The sequence below is a fragment of the Pholcus phalangioides genome, unplaced genomic scaffold, assembly GCF_987345545.1.
Source record: "Pholcus phalangioides strain wild (caught in Gottingen) unplaced genomic scaffold, Ppha-v1.0 ptg000015l_1, whole genome shotgun sequence".
In the NCBI taxonomy this organism is placed as follows: Eukaryota; Metazoa; Arthropoda; class Arachnida; order Araneae; family Pholcidae; genus Pholcus; species Pholcus phalangioides.
Window position 1 is genome coordinate 64,378,399 of NW_028301608.1, and position 14,270 is coordinate 64,392,668.

Below are 14,270 nucleotides of genomic sequence, written 5' to 3' on the forward strand. Positions count from 1 at the left end.
TTCTCAAAAGATCCGCATGCTCTGTCCAAAGAGTTTGTTAGTGTTAAACTCTTTAATTTTAATTGCACATCATTGCAATAATTATGTACTTTCGTGACTTTAAACGCCTTATACCGTCAGAGAGAATTACGTTCATTTTTCAAATAATGAACCCTTTCATTTATTGTTATCACTATATTTTACTTTTCAACAGGAACCCTCTCCCCTCCGCCGCCAAATACGGTCTTCCCTCTTTTACGGACAACTTTTTCTTGTTGTCCAATGAGTGTCCGCCCAAACAGGAGCTTTACTGTATTATTTTTGATACATTTTTTAAGAAACGAATTTTATAATAAACGAAATCGATTAACTGGAAACGGACATTGAAATTAAGGGTCCCCCTCTACTTAAAGGACGGGGGTCTTGATCGGGGCCCTCTTGAATAGGGATTCATTTATTTCTGAATAAAGAACCCCTCTATTTTAAGGAACGATATTCATATATAGCATAGTTACAATACTTCATATAATACTTCATATAATACTTCATATAATACTTCATATAATACTTCATATAATACTTCATATAATACTTCATATAATACTTCATATAATACTTCATATAATACTTCATATAATACTTCATATAATACTTCATATATAGCATCTCCTTTACTATCGGCTTTTTCAATTGCCAAGATATACATTGAAACCTCGCTACAACGATACTCTATATAACGATAAATCCCTCTCAAATGCTATTTCTTCAAGTCTCATTTCGAAATACCCATAATCTAATCCCTAATGTTAAACTGCAGCCCCTCCAGCCTCGTTTTTTGTATTACGTCCTTGAGGCTACATAGCACATGTATTCGTGCAGAATAATGTGCGCTGTTATTGTACGTAGTATTTTAGTTGTATGCGTCTATATTTATCAATGTGATGAATATTTAAAGAACAAAAATTATATTAATGATATTAGTCTGCTTCATCACTTTTTCTTTTGCACGTCATGCCCATCAGTTTCAACCAATTACTCTTTCCCCCAGCCTAATGTAAAACCATTTGTGTGAGTGTTTATTTTCCAGTCCATGTACTACGGGTTCCTTGAAAACAAATTACCGTAGACATTTTCCTCGTGTGCGTCCTGTTGAATAAAAATATAAAACAAGAAGAAACAGACACGTAATTTCATTGCCTTTAAATTATTTTTCATATGACTTTTTCGTCTTCCATGACGCAAAACACGCGATTATGTATTAACAGATCAGATGGTGGAATCGGCAAATTGTAAGGAATAATTATGGGAACACGGCGCTTACGCTGTTGGTTACTAGGTCCAAGACTATGGCCACATTCATAGATAAAATCGCGCACCATTAGTCTGTAGAAAGTTTTTTTTGCAATTGTCTATAATAGACAGTTGCGTAAGACATCGGGTTTTCCGCCGCTTTTCATAGACCAAAATCGTAGGTCAGGTCTGTATTATCACATCTCGGGATGGATTGTTTGTTTGTTCCGTAGACTTGATGTAGGTGTGGACGCATGATGAAGTCGATAAACCGTCTTTCGATTTGTTCACGAATGTCTATATCAGTGGTTTCCAAACTGAGAACCACACCTATATCTTTACAGAGACAAGGCAGAACTTTTTTGAACGTGTTTATATACGATTCTATTATTAACACATGTTCTAAATATTTTGATCATTGCATAAACATGAGTGAAAATAATATCCCGTGTGTACTCTTCTCCTTTTTTTTTCTTTTTCACCAACTTTTTTCAATAGATGTCTAAAAAAAATAATAACATCTGCTGATAAATTGAATTTGAAATTAATGAATCTTTTTTGCGCAACAATAATGGGAAATTTCTACTACAAAGTCACCGGGAACAACAATTTTCATTAATGTTTACGTATAAAAACTGTAAAAGTTACTCATTATCGATTTCATAGCTTTTATATCGTCAGTGTCAAAATTTATAGAAGTTTATGATCTTCTATAAATAGGCTATTGTTCCTTGAAATACATCCTTAGCGTGGCCATAAAATTAAATTAAGAAGTAGATGTATGGGCCTTTTTTTTTCCTTTTAATTTTGGAAAAATAAGAATAAGGATGTAACGGAGCGAGAATGATTGTATTGGGCAAATAGTTCTAATGTATACTTAATTATTACAATTTCCATTAAGATAAAAAACATAAAATTTCTGAATGTAATGTAATATTTTTTACTATTTTATCTTGTGAAGTTTATCACATGTACACGTGGTGTATATCGACGAGGTTAGAACAAATGACGGTAAAAAAAAGAAAATCACTCGGCAATATTCCTTGAACCTCTCATAGGAACTCTCAGAATTTAGAAAAACCGATTATTAACACGCAGAGGTATCCTTAAATATTGGTCTGAGGACACCTGTGGTTCAACAGCGTTTTTTGAAGGGGTCTGTGGAAATAGGGACTGAAATATAGAAATCGATATTTAGCGACGTATGCAACGAACATGGATGTATTGTGCAATGATTACTACCGGTTGCAATAAACATATATAAAATGAATGACAAAAATTACGTGAAAATGCAGTATTAATCAAATAGCTCTAATTCTCTTGTATAAATAGCCACGATTTTGAATTAGCAAGAAAAAAATGTACGGGGAAATTGTGCAATTTTAGAAATTGTGGTATTGAATTAAATATTTCAGAAGGTAAATACAGAATAATTTTTAATCAGTTTTATTTGGTTTTGGTGCTTCTAAATAATTATATTCTGAATTTATGTAGCTTTAGATTAAGATGTTAATTTTTTTTATAAAATACTAGCTGTTACCCGCGACTTCGCTCACGGGGCTTTGGTAATCTGAACATTGCTCGGTGATGATTCATTCCCCCATATAACAGTTGAACTCTTCATGACCCCCTCGGGGGTTGAATTTTGAGAAATGCCGTCTTAATGAATCTCTATTATATGAAAAATATAACATTGACAAAATTTCATATTCATATCTCCAGCTATTTAGGCTCGTGATGATTGCTCCATGTAATCTTTGAGCCCCTCTTACGACCCCTTAGGGGTCGAATTTCAAGAAACTCCTTTTTAGTCAGTCTTTACATCATCAAGTAAAACTACTGGCCAAATTTCATATTTATAGATTCTGTGGCTTTGACTCGTTGATGATGAATCTTTAGGGCACAAAAGTTATTTCATATATATACATACATTTAAAACATTTATACACATGGAGTTCTAGAGGAAGTATCTTTAATCGGGGTTGAAAAGTGGAAATGTGTATGAGTGAGTCTATTTTTACTCAGAATGAAACGGATAAAGGATTTCTGTGTCACAAAAAGTGTGGAAAAACTGTTGAAGTACAATATCCCCCCCCCCCCCAACATGTAGCATATCTTAATTTAGACTCTACTAACATAGAAGGACGTCGCTTTAAAACTGATTACGTTCGCTGAGCAATAAGTTCACGATCAGATCTTTCTTACTTTCCGTGATACTTCGAAATTTCCATGCCTTCCCCACCTCCGTAATGTGTGTCACAGATAATCCGACCCCGGATAATTGACGTTATACAGTGTATTCCACATTTATTTCAATCACATTTTTCTGCAGGTGACTTAAAATTATGGTAACAGCTCATAGGGGGTATATTGGAGACCGCGCGAAGAATAATAAAGGGATTTTGTAGAAACAAGGGACTTTAGGAAAGAAATAATCCTGATGTGAATGTTAACTCTTTCAGTGATTCTTACAATTCTACTGATTCGCATTAAAACTGGCGCCGAGGAAATCAACAAACCTTCAGTAAAATGCCACACCTTTTTCTTTTTTTTTCAAAATAATATTCTTTTTCGACTTGCTGCGAGGTGGTAGTGCTTCCTTCCCTCTCAACTGCGAAAAAAATTAACCGAAGAAGAGAAATCATCTAGTTTTTTTCCCATTTTATTTTACTGTACGCATATTTCTATGCTACCTGGAAGGCTAGGAGGAAAAAGTTTCTCTTTCTCTCCTTCTGTCATCAAAATTTAAAGAAAATCTGACTCCGCCCCCTGGCAGTTTATCTGACAGGTTGGGGGGGGGGGGGGGGAGTGGGACGAAAAACACTTTCGCTAAAAAAAAGCCTGGTTTACAGAGATCTCTGGGTTCGTCATTGCCGAAATAGGGTTTTGAGAACTTAAGTTATTTCGTAGGTGCCAAAATACAAAGCATCAAGTTTGGTGTTATATCTAGTAAACGCCGATGAGAGGGTTAGTCAAATATTCCGCTGGTGCTGAATTCAAACTTCGGTCGTCCTGTTTCTTTCTTTATTTTTCCACCAATCACTTTAATGGCTAAAAACCGGTAACGAGTTTTCCAGATTACTTTAAAAATGCTAATTTTCCCCGTAAACTATTTTTTCCCCTAAAACCAAACTTGAAAATATTACCTATTAGGATAGTGTGTGTGTGCTTCACCTTATCGCACATCAGATAATGGGACATATATCGTGACACACACTACAATATATTGATCTATTGATTGATGAGACTAATGATTTTCGACTTCCTGCAGGATTTAACTTTTATCACTTCCATTTCATCGAAGGAAAAATATTCCATGTTTTCTTCACGGTCATCATCAAGGATGTGCTTTTTCTTTATATCTTAAAAATGCATAAAATATCGAAAAGAAAATAATAAAAAACACACAATTATATGAGATTTTAACAAAGGGTAGATTTTAAGCATTAGTATACAGTTAAAAAACTTGTCTGGAAGATGTTGTTGTTGCTGTTCACAGTCAAAAACAATCAGTCAAATAAGTCTGTAATGATAAGATCATATAGACACCGAATATTTGTTTTTTTCAGAACATGCGTTTGTTGAAACATAAAATCTTCCGGATTGCATATACTCATCGTAAAAGTAACGTCTTTTCAGTGAGGTTTGCAGAAGCTCTTTATTTACGCCATTGGTTAATTTTTAGCGACTTGAGAAATAATTGGACGTTTTGCCGATGCTTTGCAACATTTTCGGCAACGATTGGTGATGTTCTGCATTTGGTATCACAAGGTAGCAAGGGTTCAACCGAGCGCTGGGGCTCAATTGGAAGATCCCCACCCAAAGACCGATGGGCTACACTTTAAGAACCTTACTCATGGGAGGGCAAGAGCTGCACCGTATAGACAGCTGTGGTTAGGTAGCGTACTGAAAACCGCGCCAATTGGGCAACTGCTCGCGAGGCGGCTGGCCACGACTCGTCAAATGTCACGAGGCAGCTGTATGTATTTGTATATATTTTGCTTATTTATTTGTATATATTTTGCTTATTTATTTGTATATATTTTGCTTATTTATTTGTATATATTTTGCTTATTTATTTGTATATATTTTGCTTATTTATTTGTATATGTTTTGCTTATTTATTTGTATATGTTTTGCTTATTTATTTGTATATTTTCTATGTGTTTATTTGTATACTTTGTATATAATCACCTCCGTGACTCCGCCCCAAGGGTTTCGGGTTCCAGGAGATCCCGGGACACGCTCACACTTCGCGCACAACCCAATCTGTAGTAAATTGTCTATGGCGATGGACCGGAGTTGTGCTCGGTTTAAATGAATGAATGAATGCATTTGGTGTCCAAATTTAACGGTACGTATTTTTCTGAATGAAAAATTCAACTCTTGGACGTCAGCTTCTAAGTGTCATTTGTCATGATGGATTCATTTCCTTCTTAAAGGATGGTGCCACTCTCCGCTATCATACGAAGGTTTTTAACAACTGGCTGTACCGATGATGATTTTTTGGAAAGAGAGAAATTCATCTACCTTTGCGGGGAATCGAACCCACGTCTTTCCACTCTCCGGGTGAAGGCATAAGACTACAAAAGCAACGAATCCACTTCAATATTAATCGCAATCACTCAATATATTGATATCAGAGACCTGTTTCAAACCGGTATCCTCATTATTTCATCGAGTACAAATGTAACTATTTTACTCTTGAATTTGGTGGACGATCCGGTGAAATCCTCTCAAATCCCTCTCCCAAACGAATCTCTTCTCAAAGTTTGAAAATTAATATCCTTGACAATATTTTTCGCACGGCGCAATGAACGCCATTACTCTGCCACCGCACATATCCCGTTGGCGATATCTCTTCCAGCACGGCTTCGTAGCAGAGTCTGGGACACAGTGTGTGCGCGCCCAACACTCTGAGTGCGTATCTAATGTTGTGTCAGATTTTTCAGTGCTGCCATCTATATTTGAAATCGAGACATAAGTGTATTGGATGAATATCTGTACCGGTGTAAGCCTGTTGCTACCTGTGGCGAGATTTTTTTACGGCGAGAACGGCTCGCACTCGTGCCTCAAAGTTGGGAACCACAAAAAACCAACTTCAACCGACCACCACTGTGGCACCAGTGGGGGTTCAAACCCGGATCCTCGTCCGTCACTATGACTACTCGACCACCGCAGCGGTATTTTATTTTCGTACGGCAATGAAATTGTAATAACCTGTGTTAACATTATCCGCTTACTCCCTTCTCCCACGTTCCTCAGTAATAAGGGTATTTCGTTTGGCCGCAGGACAGAAAGCGCCTAAAGGGGAAAGAAGAACATGTATATCTCTCTCTCTCCCCCCATGGAAAGCTTTGCCGAACCTTGACCATATGTCCTGTACTTTACGGGACACTTTTTTTATCAGTGCCTTCCGGAAATATTTCTTTACAAATTCATTTGAAAAAAAATTAAATTCAATATTATTAAGTTAGTACCAAATCCACTTGAATTATTAAATTTATGACTTGAAATTTTCAAGAGGGCGAACGCCGTCCCGCCTCCTTCACGAGCCGCCCCTGACACAAGGTAGCTATATATTTCCAAAGTAATATTGCTTGAATACATGAAGTCATCTGCACGTCCCCCTTAAGACCCTGTACAAGCAGTACAATTCTAAATAGCTTTGTTTAATGATTTTATAGTTGTTTAGGCATTTCTATACGTGTCAGTAATATGAAAAAATTATCGGCTCCGAAAAGAAAATTGAGCATTTAAGGGTTAAATCTTTAGCTTAAGAGTGTAATTCGGCCCACGGTCCAGTCTGGAATTTTTTGAAGAAATAATTCATCGGTTTTACAGCACGCAAACGTAATCCTAGACGGGAAATATGTATGTCCATCGAGCAGGAAGTTTCTTACCCACATAACACACATATTTACCAACTACAGTTTTCAAAATGAGATGGCAGCACATACGGAAGACATATTGGGAGCAGCTCCATGTCTGTAAAAAAATTAAAAGAGGCTGATACGTGATCGGAACGCCGAATTCAGGCCCACGTCCAGGGCCCTACAAAGGGGGGCTGACAGGGCTCTAGCCCTGGGGCCCGGGACAGTTCTCATCATTTTTTGTTTTTTCACGCTATAAATCAACTACAGAAGGGGCCCGTACAAAGTCGGACCGGGGCCCCTCTCCAGGATGTGGGAGCCATGCCCACGTCATCTTTTGATCAAATGATGTCTTGTTGTTAAGGGGCCGCAACACTAGAAACGAAATGAAAATTTACTCTCACCCGGGATCAATGTTCACATATTTTCATGCTTTTCTTCCCGTAATTTCGAACGGGAAAACAGTAACCTGAGTTCTGGGCACGCTCCAGCGACCGGGGCACCATACCTTCCTCCCGCCGCCCTTGGGGGTGTGCGATGTGTGACAGGTGCGGTCGCAGCACCGGCCCACGCGTTTTGGGGGGCTCACTTTTACGGCAGTAGTTTCTTTCCTAAATTCGGAATTTTTATCACAAAACTATTAAATTATTTATTTTTCAAATTCTGAATTTTCATCAAAATTCTGGTATTATTTCTCTCATCAATTCAAAATTTTCTTCAATTCGGAATTCTAATTTATTATTATTTTGATAATTTACATTTAATTTTGTCTATATTTTTTGTTGCATGGATATTTTTCAAAATGCAATTTTATTTACATACCATATTTAAAATAATCCGTAAGCTTAGACTGATACCTATTTTTTGCTCTTCGAGAGCCTTCACAATTTCATTTATATTAGCAAGAGCTACTAATATTTTGGGCCCTATCATTCCAGTTTGCTCTAGAAAATGACGCAGCGTTTTTACTTAGAGCATGTGTTCAGCATTTTTGATTTACCTTTTTCTAATTCCTCTGGAGCAGTTTCTGCTGTATTTTCGTTACACGAGTTGGCCACACATTCACCAATAATTTTGATATCTGTCAAGGTGTCAAGGTGCTGCAAAAGGTGTCAAGTTTGTAGTGAACTTTGTCTATTTCAACAATAGGGGAAACAAAATTGCTAGCTTAAAGTGTTTTTTAGTAATACCCCAATTTCATCTTCAACGCTGTTCTGAGAATCGTTGAAATTCGAGTGAACCATCAGATTGGATCCTTCATCACTGAGGTGACTGGTTCCAAACCCGTAGCTTTCTTGAAGCTCTGCTTTTCCGAAGTAATATTTTGTGCATCATTATTTCTTTTATCATGGGGGGGGGGGGGGTGAGCCCCCTATGCCCTCCCTCCGCATAGGTCCTTGATCCCAGTATGCGTTAGGAGGTAGGAGGCAGAGCTGACGAAAGTTTGCCGACAAGGGGAAGGGGGTCGAAAATGGATAAAAATCTGCTGACGTAATAGTTGAACAGTCCCAAAGCCGTGCGACTACTTAAAATCTCAAAATATGTTTGACTGGTGACATACAAAAGAAAAAAAAATAAAGAAATTAACTTTTTATACAGTGTCCCCGTGTGTTGAAACTTCCAATTCTTGAAATGTAGAACCCGCTTCAAGAAGTCATTCGAAAGCAAACCCATACTTTTAAATGCAATATTTATCAGACATTGGATATATAAAATCAGTGTCGTAGGCGTCTTAACGCATGGGCCCACCTGGGCATGGCCCGGGAACCCTCAAGAGAAGAGGAGAATCACATAAATGAGATTCGGTTGAAATTTTCTAGAATTTTACCAGGTAAGACCTCAGAAAAAGCACTTGGCCCGGGGGCCCATGATGCTGTTAAGACGGCCCTGCATAAAATCACTACGTTTTGGCAACTAATCACTGTAGTGGCAAGTTCTCATTACCTCAAAAGTTCCCATTTTTAGGTATTAAACACAAATAGAATGAACTCAAGCATTTAACTTTTTTAAACAAATTAAATACAAACAATTTTATTTTTAAATATTATTTAGACAGTTACAGAATTATTGCAACTTTGAATTTAGTTCGCGTTTTGTAATTTGTGAACCACACTCTTAACCTTTGGCAATGAATACTGAAAATTTCAAAGTCAAATATCTTCGTCCATATTGCATTTAAAAATATGTAATTTTTTTGTAAATGACTTCTCAAAGCTGCATCTGCATTTCACTAGTTGGAAATTTTAGCACGCAGAATCTACATAAAAAGTTAATTTCTTTATTTTTTTTATGAATACGACCTTTTAGGAAATTTGAGACATTTTGAGCAACCGCACGTCATTTGAAAACTTTTTGAAAGTAAGTTTCTAAAACCAACAATTACAGAGATATCCGCCGAGCAAACAATTTTTTACAGCCTGTATAAATGTCACGAGTGCACCACACACTCTCTCCCCCTCTCGCCTTCCCATCGAGAAACCACACATCATACATACATGGGATGCAACACGTGTGCTCTCCTTTCCCTCACCAGGTATTTCTAAGACGCACTTGAGCACCGAATAAGTACGTATTACATAACACAATCACAACTCTACAGACACACACATTGTGCCTCTGGGCCAATGAAACCCCTTACAGAAATCAGGCGATTGCCTTCTACCAATAGCAGAGGTCTTCACCATCTTGGTTTGGCTCACGAGGCTTTTGCCACAGAGAGAGAGGTATTGCTGGAGGTTGCACGACCAACATGTCGCGCTTGAAGAGTCGTGAATTACTCACTCTCCCATCCTAACCCCGGGTCGAGATCCCTCAATGTAGGGGACGCAGGAAACCTTGCCCCGAGATGACGGTGAGTGATTCAATATATATATATAAGTATTTTGTGTTTAATTTGGGTGAGTGAGAGTGTCCAATGTTTCATGTAAATTGTATCGAGTTTAGTGTAATTCACGGTGTCGAAGTAATTTCAATAAAAGAATAAAATTAAATTGTAATACTTAAATAGCGGAGGTTATTATCATTTTCGCAATGTCCTGTTTATAATGCCTAGTAATATATAAAATATCGTAAGTAACCTCCCCAACATAAACACAGATTTTCAGTGTCGAGGTCATTAGCGAATGTCCCAACTACTATTTTTTCCACCATATCACGTTAAATGTCATTTCCTTTATCAAGGCTAAATTCCTTATTCTAGAAATACGCAAAACTTTAGAATTTTTCAAACAGAGTAGAGTTCACGCACACATAAAAACTTACGTTTGTAATAAAATACGCATTTGTTTATGAAAAAAGAGACTCACCCTTGAATTTCAAAGCCTTCACAAGAAAACGTTAATGAATGAGAACTGAAGCCTCATCCTTAGCACCAGAACCTATGCTCACTTTTTATTATAATCGGATATGAATCTTTGGCTCAGAGAAAGGGAGCCACATAAGCAACCTTGTTACATCCATACGTAATAAAAATAAAAAATAAAAACAGGTTCTTTATTGACGAACTAAGAACAACCAAGGCCACAGACATGTTGAACATTCAATTGAGTGACTCACATTATGTTTGTGTGTGTGTGTGTGAATATTTTCATTTTTATTTTTTTTTCCACCTTCCCCAATGAAATGTGGGAACTTGAGCAATCGTATCCTGCATTAATCAAATCATAATTTTCTAAAATTCTATGAAGTATTTCCTTGTGCTTCTATGTATTGTAATCTGCGACCCGACCATTACGTGTATAGGTAAAAAGGTAATAAAACATTTTTTCCCCTGAATTTCCTTTTCGAATTTAATATTCGAAACAATGATCAAGATGTACACGTACGAATTGAAAAAAAAAAAAAAAAAACCAATAGTTGATAACTTTCTGAAATCGTAATGTTAGTATATGAGGAGAAAATATATTTTTAAAGAACAAAAAAATTGTTTTATTTTCGTAATGAAGGACGTTACGAACAAATCATAGGCGAACTTAAATCGAGATGAAATCACCTGTTAAACGAATCGTGGATTGTTTTCATAATGAGAACGGAACAGAAATGGATTTATTAAATTGTTTTTTTTTTTACAATTTTTGTTGGCTTGGTTATTATTTGTCTTTTTTAATTGCCGTATTTTACTGTGTATACAGTCATTCTGTGTTAAAACGTAGATTAAAATGCAAAATTAATGCTGAATCTATTATCGACAATGAAAAGAAAAGAGCAGTTGTTCATATATTTCCTACAAAATAGAAAGAAAAACATGGAAAAATTGCAACTTTTTTCCTTCCCCTCCTTTTTAGTTCTTAACCCTTTCAGTAGCAATCCCGAGATATTTCATCAAACTTGATCTGCTTTATGTTAGTCACCCTGAAATATCTCTGATTATAAAACGCATTGAAGTTTTTAAAACAGTCATACATGTTTTCCCATCCACCCCCCCCCCCCCCCAATCGTTCAACTGCCATCACCACCAGATCAACCGTGGCCTCCGCTCTGTCCCTTTTGGGTGATATAAGCTGGTTAGACTCAGGAGACGTGCGCCAGGGTGGAAAACTCCAACGCCATCCAAGACCGACAAAGCGAAGCGCCACACAGTGGTCAAAATCGGGAAATTAGCTGGAGAAAAAAAACCATATGGGTGCATAGAGGGATGTCTGGTGCATCTTGTGGGATACTTTTTTTTTTGTTTATTTATCTAGTTTTGAGCACAAAAAGGGAGTTGTAAAGTTTATCTTTGTTCATCCGTGAAATGCTTTTTTTCGGATGTTCCACAAACTGTTGGTGAACATCCTATAGAATGCTCCCACTTTTTATGTAAAGAAAACTTAAAATGGCCTTACGTGTATCTCACAAATACAAATACAACGCCACAACAGGCAAAATGCCCAACGAGGTGGCTGATAAAAAGATGCCCATAAAATATGGTTGTCATATATTTCAAAAATACAGCAACCCAATTAAAAATGCAATTAACACAAATTATAAACAATATACACACATGATAAAATATTATACAATGCCCATAAAGAATACTTATGGTTGTCTTATTCTAAGAATGGATAGCTTCTCGATTTACCCCAACATGTTTATCGTATTCCTTTTTAAACGTGTCAATTGTGTTACAATTTACTACCTCCGGGGGTAAGCTATTCCATTTATTAACAACCCTATTGGAGAAAAATTCCCTGCGACACCATAACCTTGCATTGTCCCTCACCAATCGATACTGGTGTCCCCTTGTAAAAGCAGTCGATTGGCGGTGTACTAAAAGTTCATGGTCCATCCTATCCATCCCATTGAAAATTTTGAACACTTCGATCATATCTCCTCGACACCTGCGTTCATCCAATGTAAACATATTCAAAAAATGAAGTCTTTCTTCATAACTCAAGCCCTGTGTGCCAATAAGGACACGCGTAGCTCTTCTCTGCACCCCTTCAACCAAGTCTATGTCCCTCTGTAGGTATGGTCTCCAAAACCTTACAGCATACTCCAGTAAAGGACGAACTAAGCCTCGAAAAAGCGGAAGAATGACTTTAGGAGAACGCGAAGAGACCTTTTTGAAAATGAGACCAAGCATTCTATTCGATTTTTTGACAACCGCTGAACAATGTTCAGAAAACTTAAGTCGCTCGTCAATGAGAATTCCCAAATCGGTGACTCTAGTTGCATCCGGGATAGTGACACCATTCAACTCGTAAGAGAACCGTGGGTTGTTCGAACCAAAATGAGCGACCATGCACTTATCTACGCTAAACGTCATGCTCCATTCATTTGCCCATGCTGCAATCTTGTTTAAGTTGGTCTGGAGCAACTCCCCATCGCTTTCATTTCCGATTACCCCCATTAGCTTCACATCATCTGCGAATTTGCTAGTAATTCCATCGATGCCCTGATCGAGTTTGTCGATAAAAAGTGAAAAAAGTATGGGGCCAAGGACACTTCCCTGAGGAACTCCACTTGTGACGTCTGTCCAACCAGAGAATTCCCCGTTCACCATAACTCGTTGCGACCTATCTCTTAACCACGATTCTATCCAATTCAGCAAGTTGCCCCCTATTCCAATCTCGTGTAAACGCTTCAAGAGTTTGCCATGTTGGACCCGATCGAATGCCTTCTGGAAATCAAGGTAAACAACGTCGACATTTTTGCTCTTACCCAAAGCCTTAGTCACGTAATCATAGAAGCAAAGGAGGTTAGTTACACATGACTTCCCCTTCCTGAACCCATGCTGATTATCCGACAATACATTATTCTCGTCTATCCACTTCACAAACTGCCTTTTGATGATAATTTCCAAAATTTTCGAGAGGGAGCTCGTCAAACTCACTGGACGATAATTAGACACCACTTCTTTACTACCCTTCTTAAATATCGGAACAACGTTAGCCAGTTTCCAATCTCTCGGGACGATACCCTCAGCAACACTACTCCTGTATATCTGTGCGACTGGCCCCAACAATTCATTAGCACCTTCCCTGAGAACCCTGGGATAGAACCCTAGGTGAGAACCCTCACCTAGAGGTATTTGACGTTATTAGCGCTAATGGGGGGTTGAGCTTGCCTTTTAAAGTCTGCAGACCCGTTAATTCAATACATTAATGAAGAGTCAAAATTTGAACACATCCTCAAAGTTAAGAACAATAAGTTAAGAAAAAAATATTTTTTTTACGTGTTCGTAGTACTGTGAGTATAAATTTGTACTGATCAACTGACAGTGGGCGGAGTACGCTCTTGTTCAAGGTTAGATAAGAGAAGGAGCGAGACTGTATGTGTCCCCCTTCTCTTTCAGCACAGTAAAAAAATATACGCTCAATGTAAATAATATACAGAAAGATTTTTTTTTCCCAAAAATAAGTATTTCGCTCTTCCAAGAATTTATATAGCATATATATACAGTCAAACCTCGTTAATGTATCACTCTTGGGAGACCAAAAATTTGAACTCGTAAGTGGAGTGACTCGTTAAACGGAGTCGCTTAACGTTAAACTACCATACGGTTATCGTCTTGTGTGGTAGTTTGATTCTTTTGAGACACCGTAAATAAAAACAAAATTTTCTTTAGGAGTTCAAGAAAAAAAAGTGTTTACACATTTTTCACTGAAAAAAAAAACCACTGGTGAGTTTTGCTTGTGGGGAATTGGT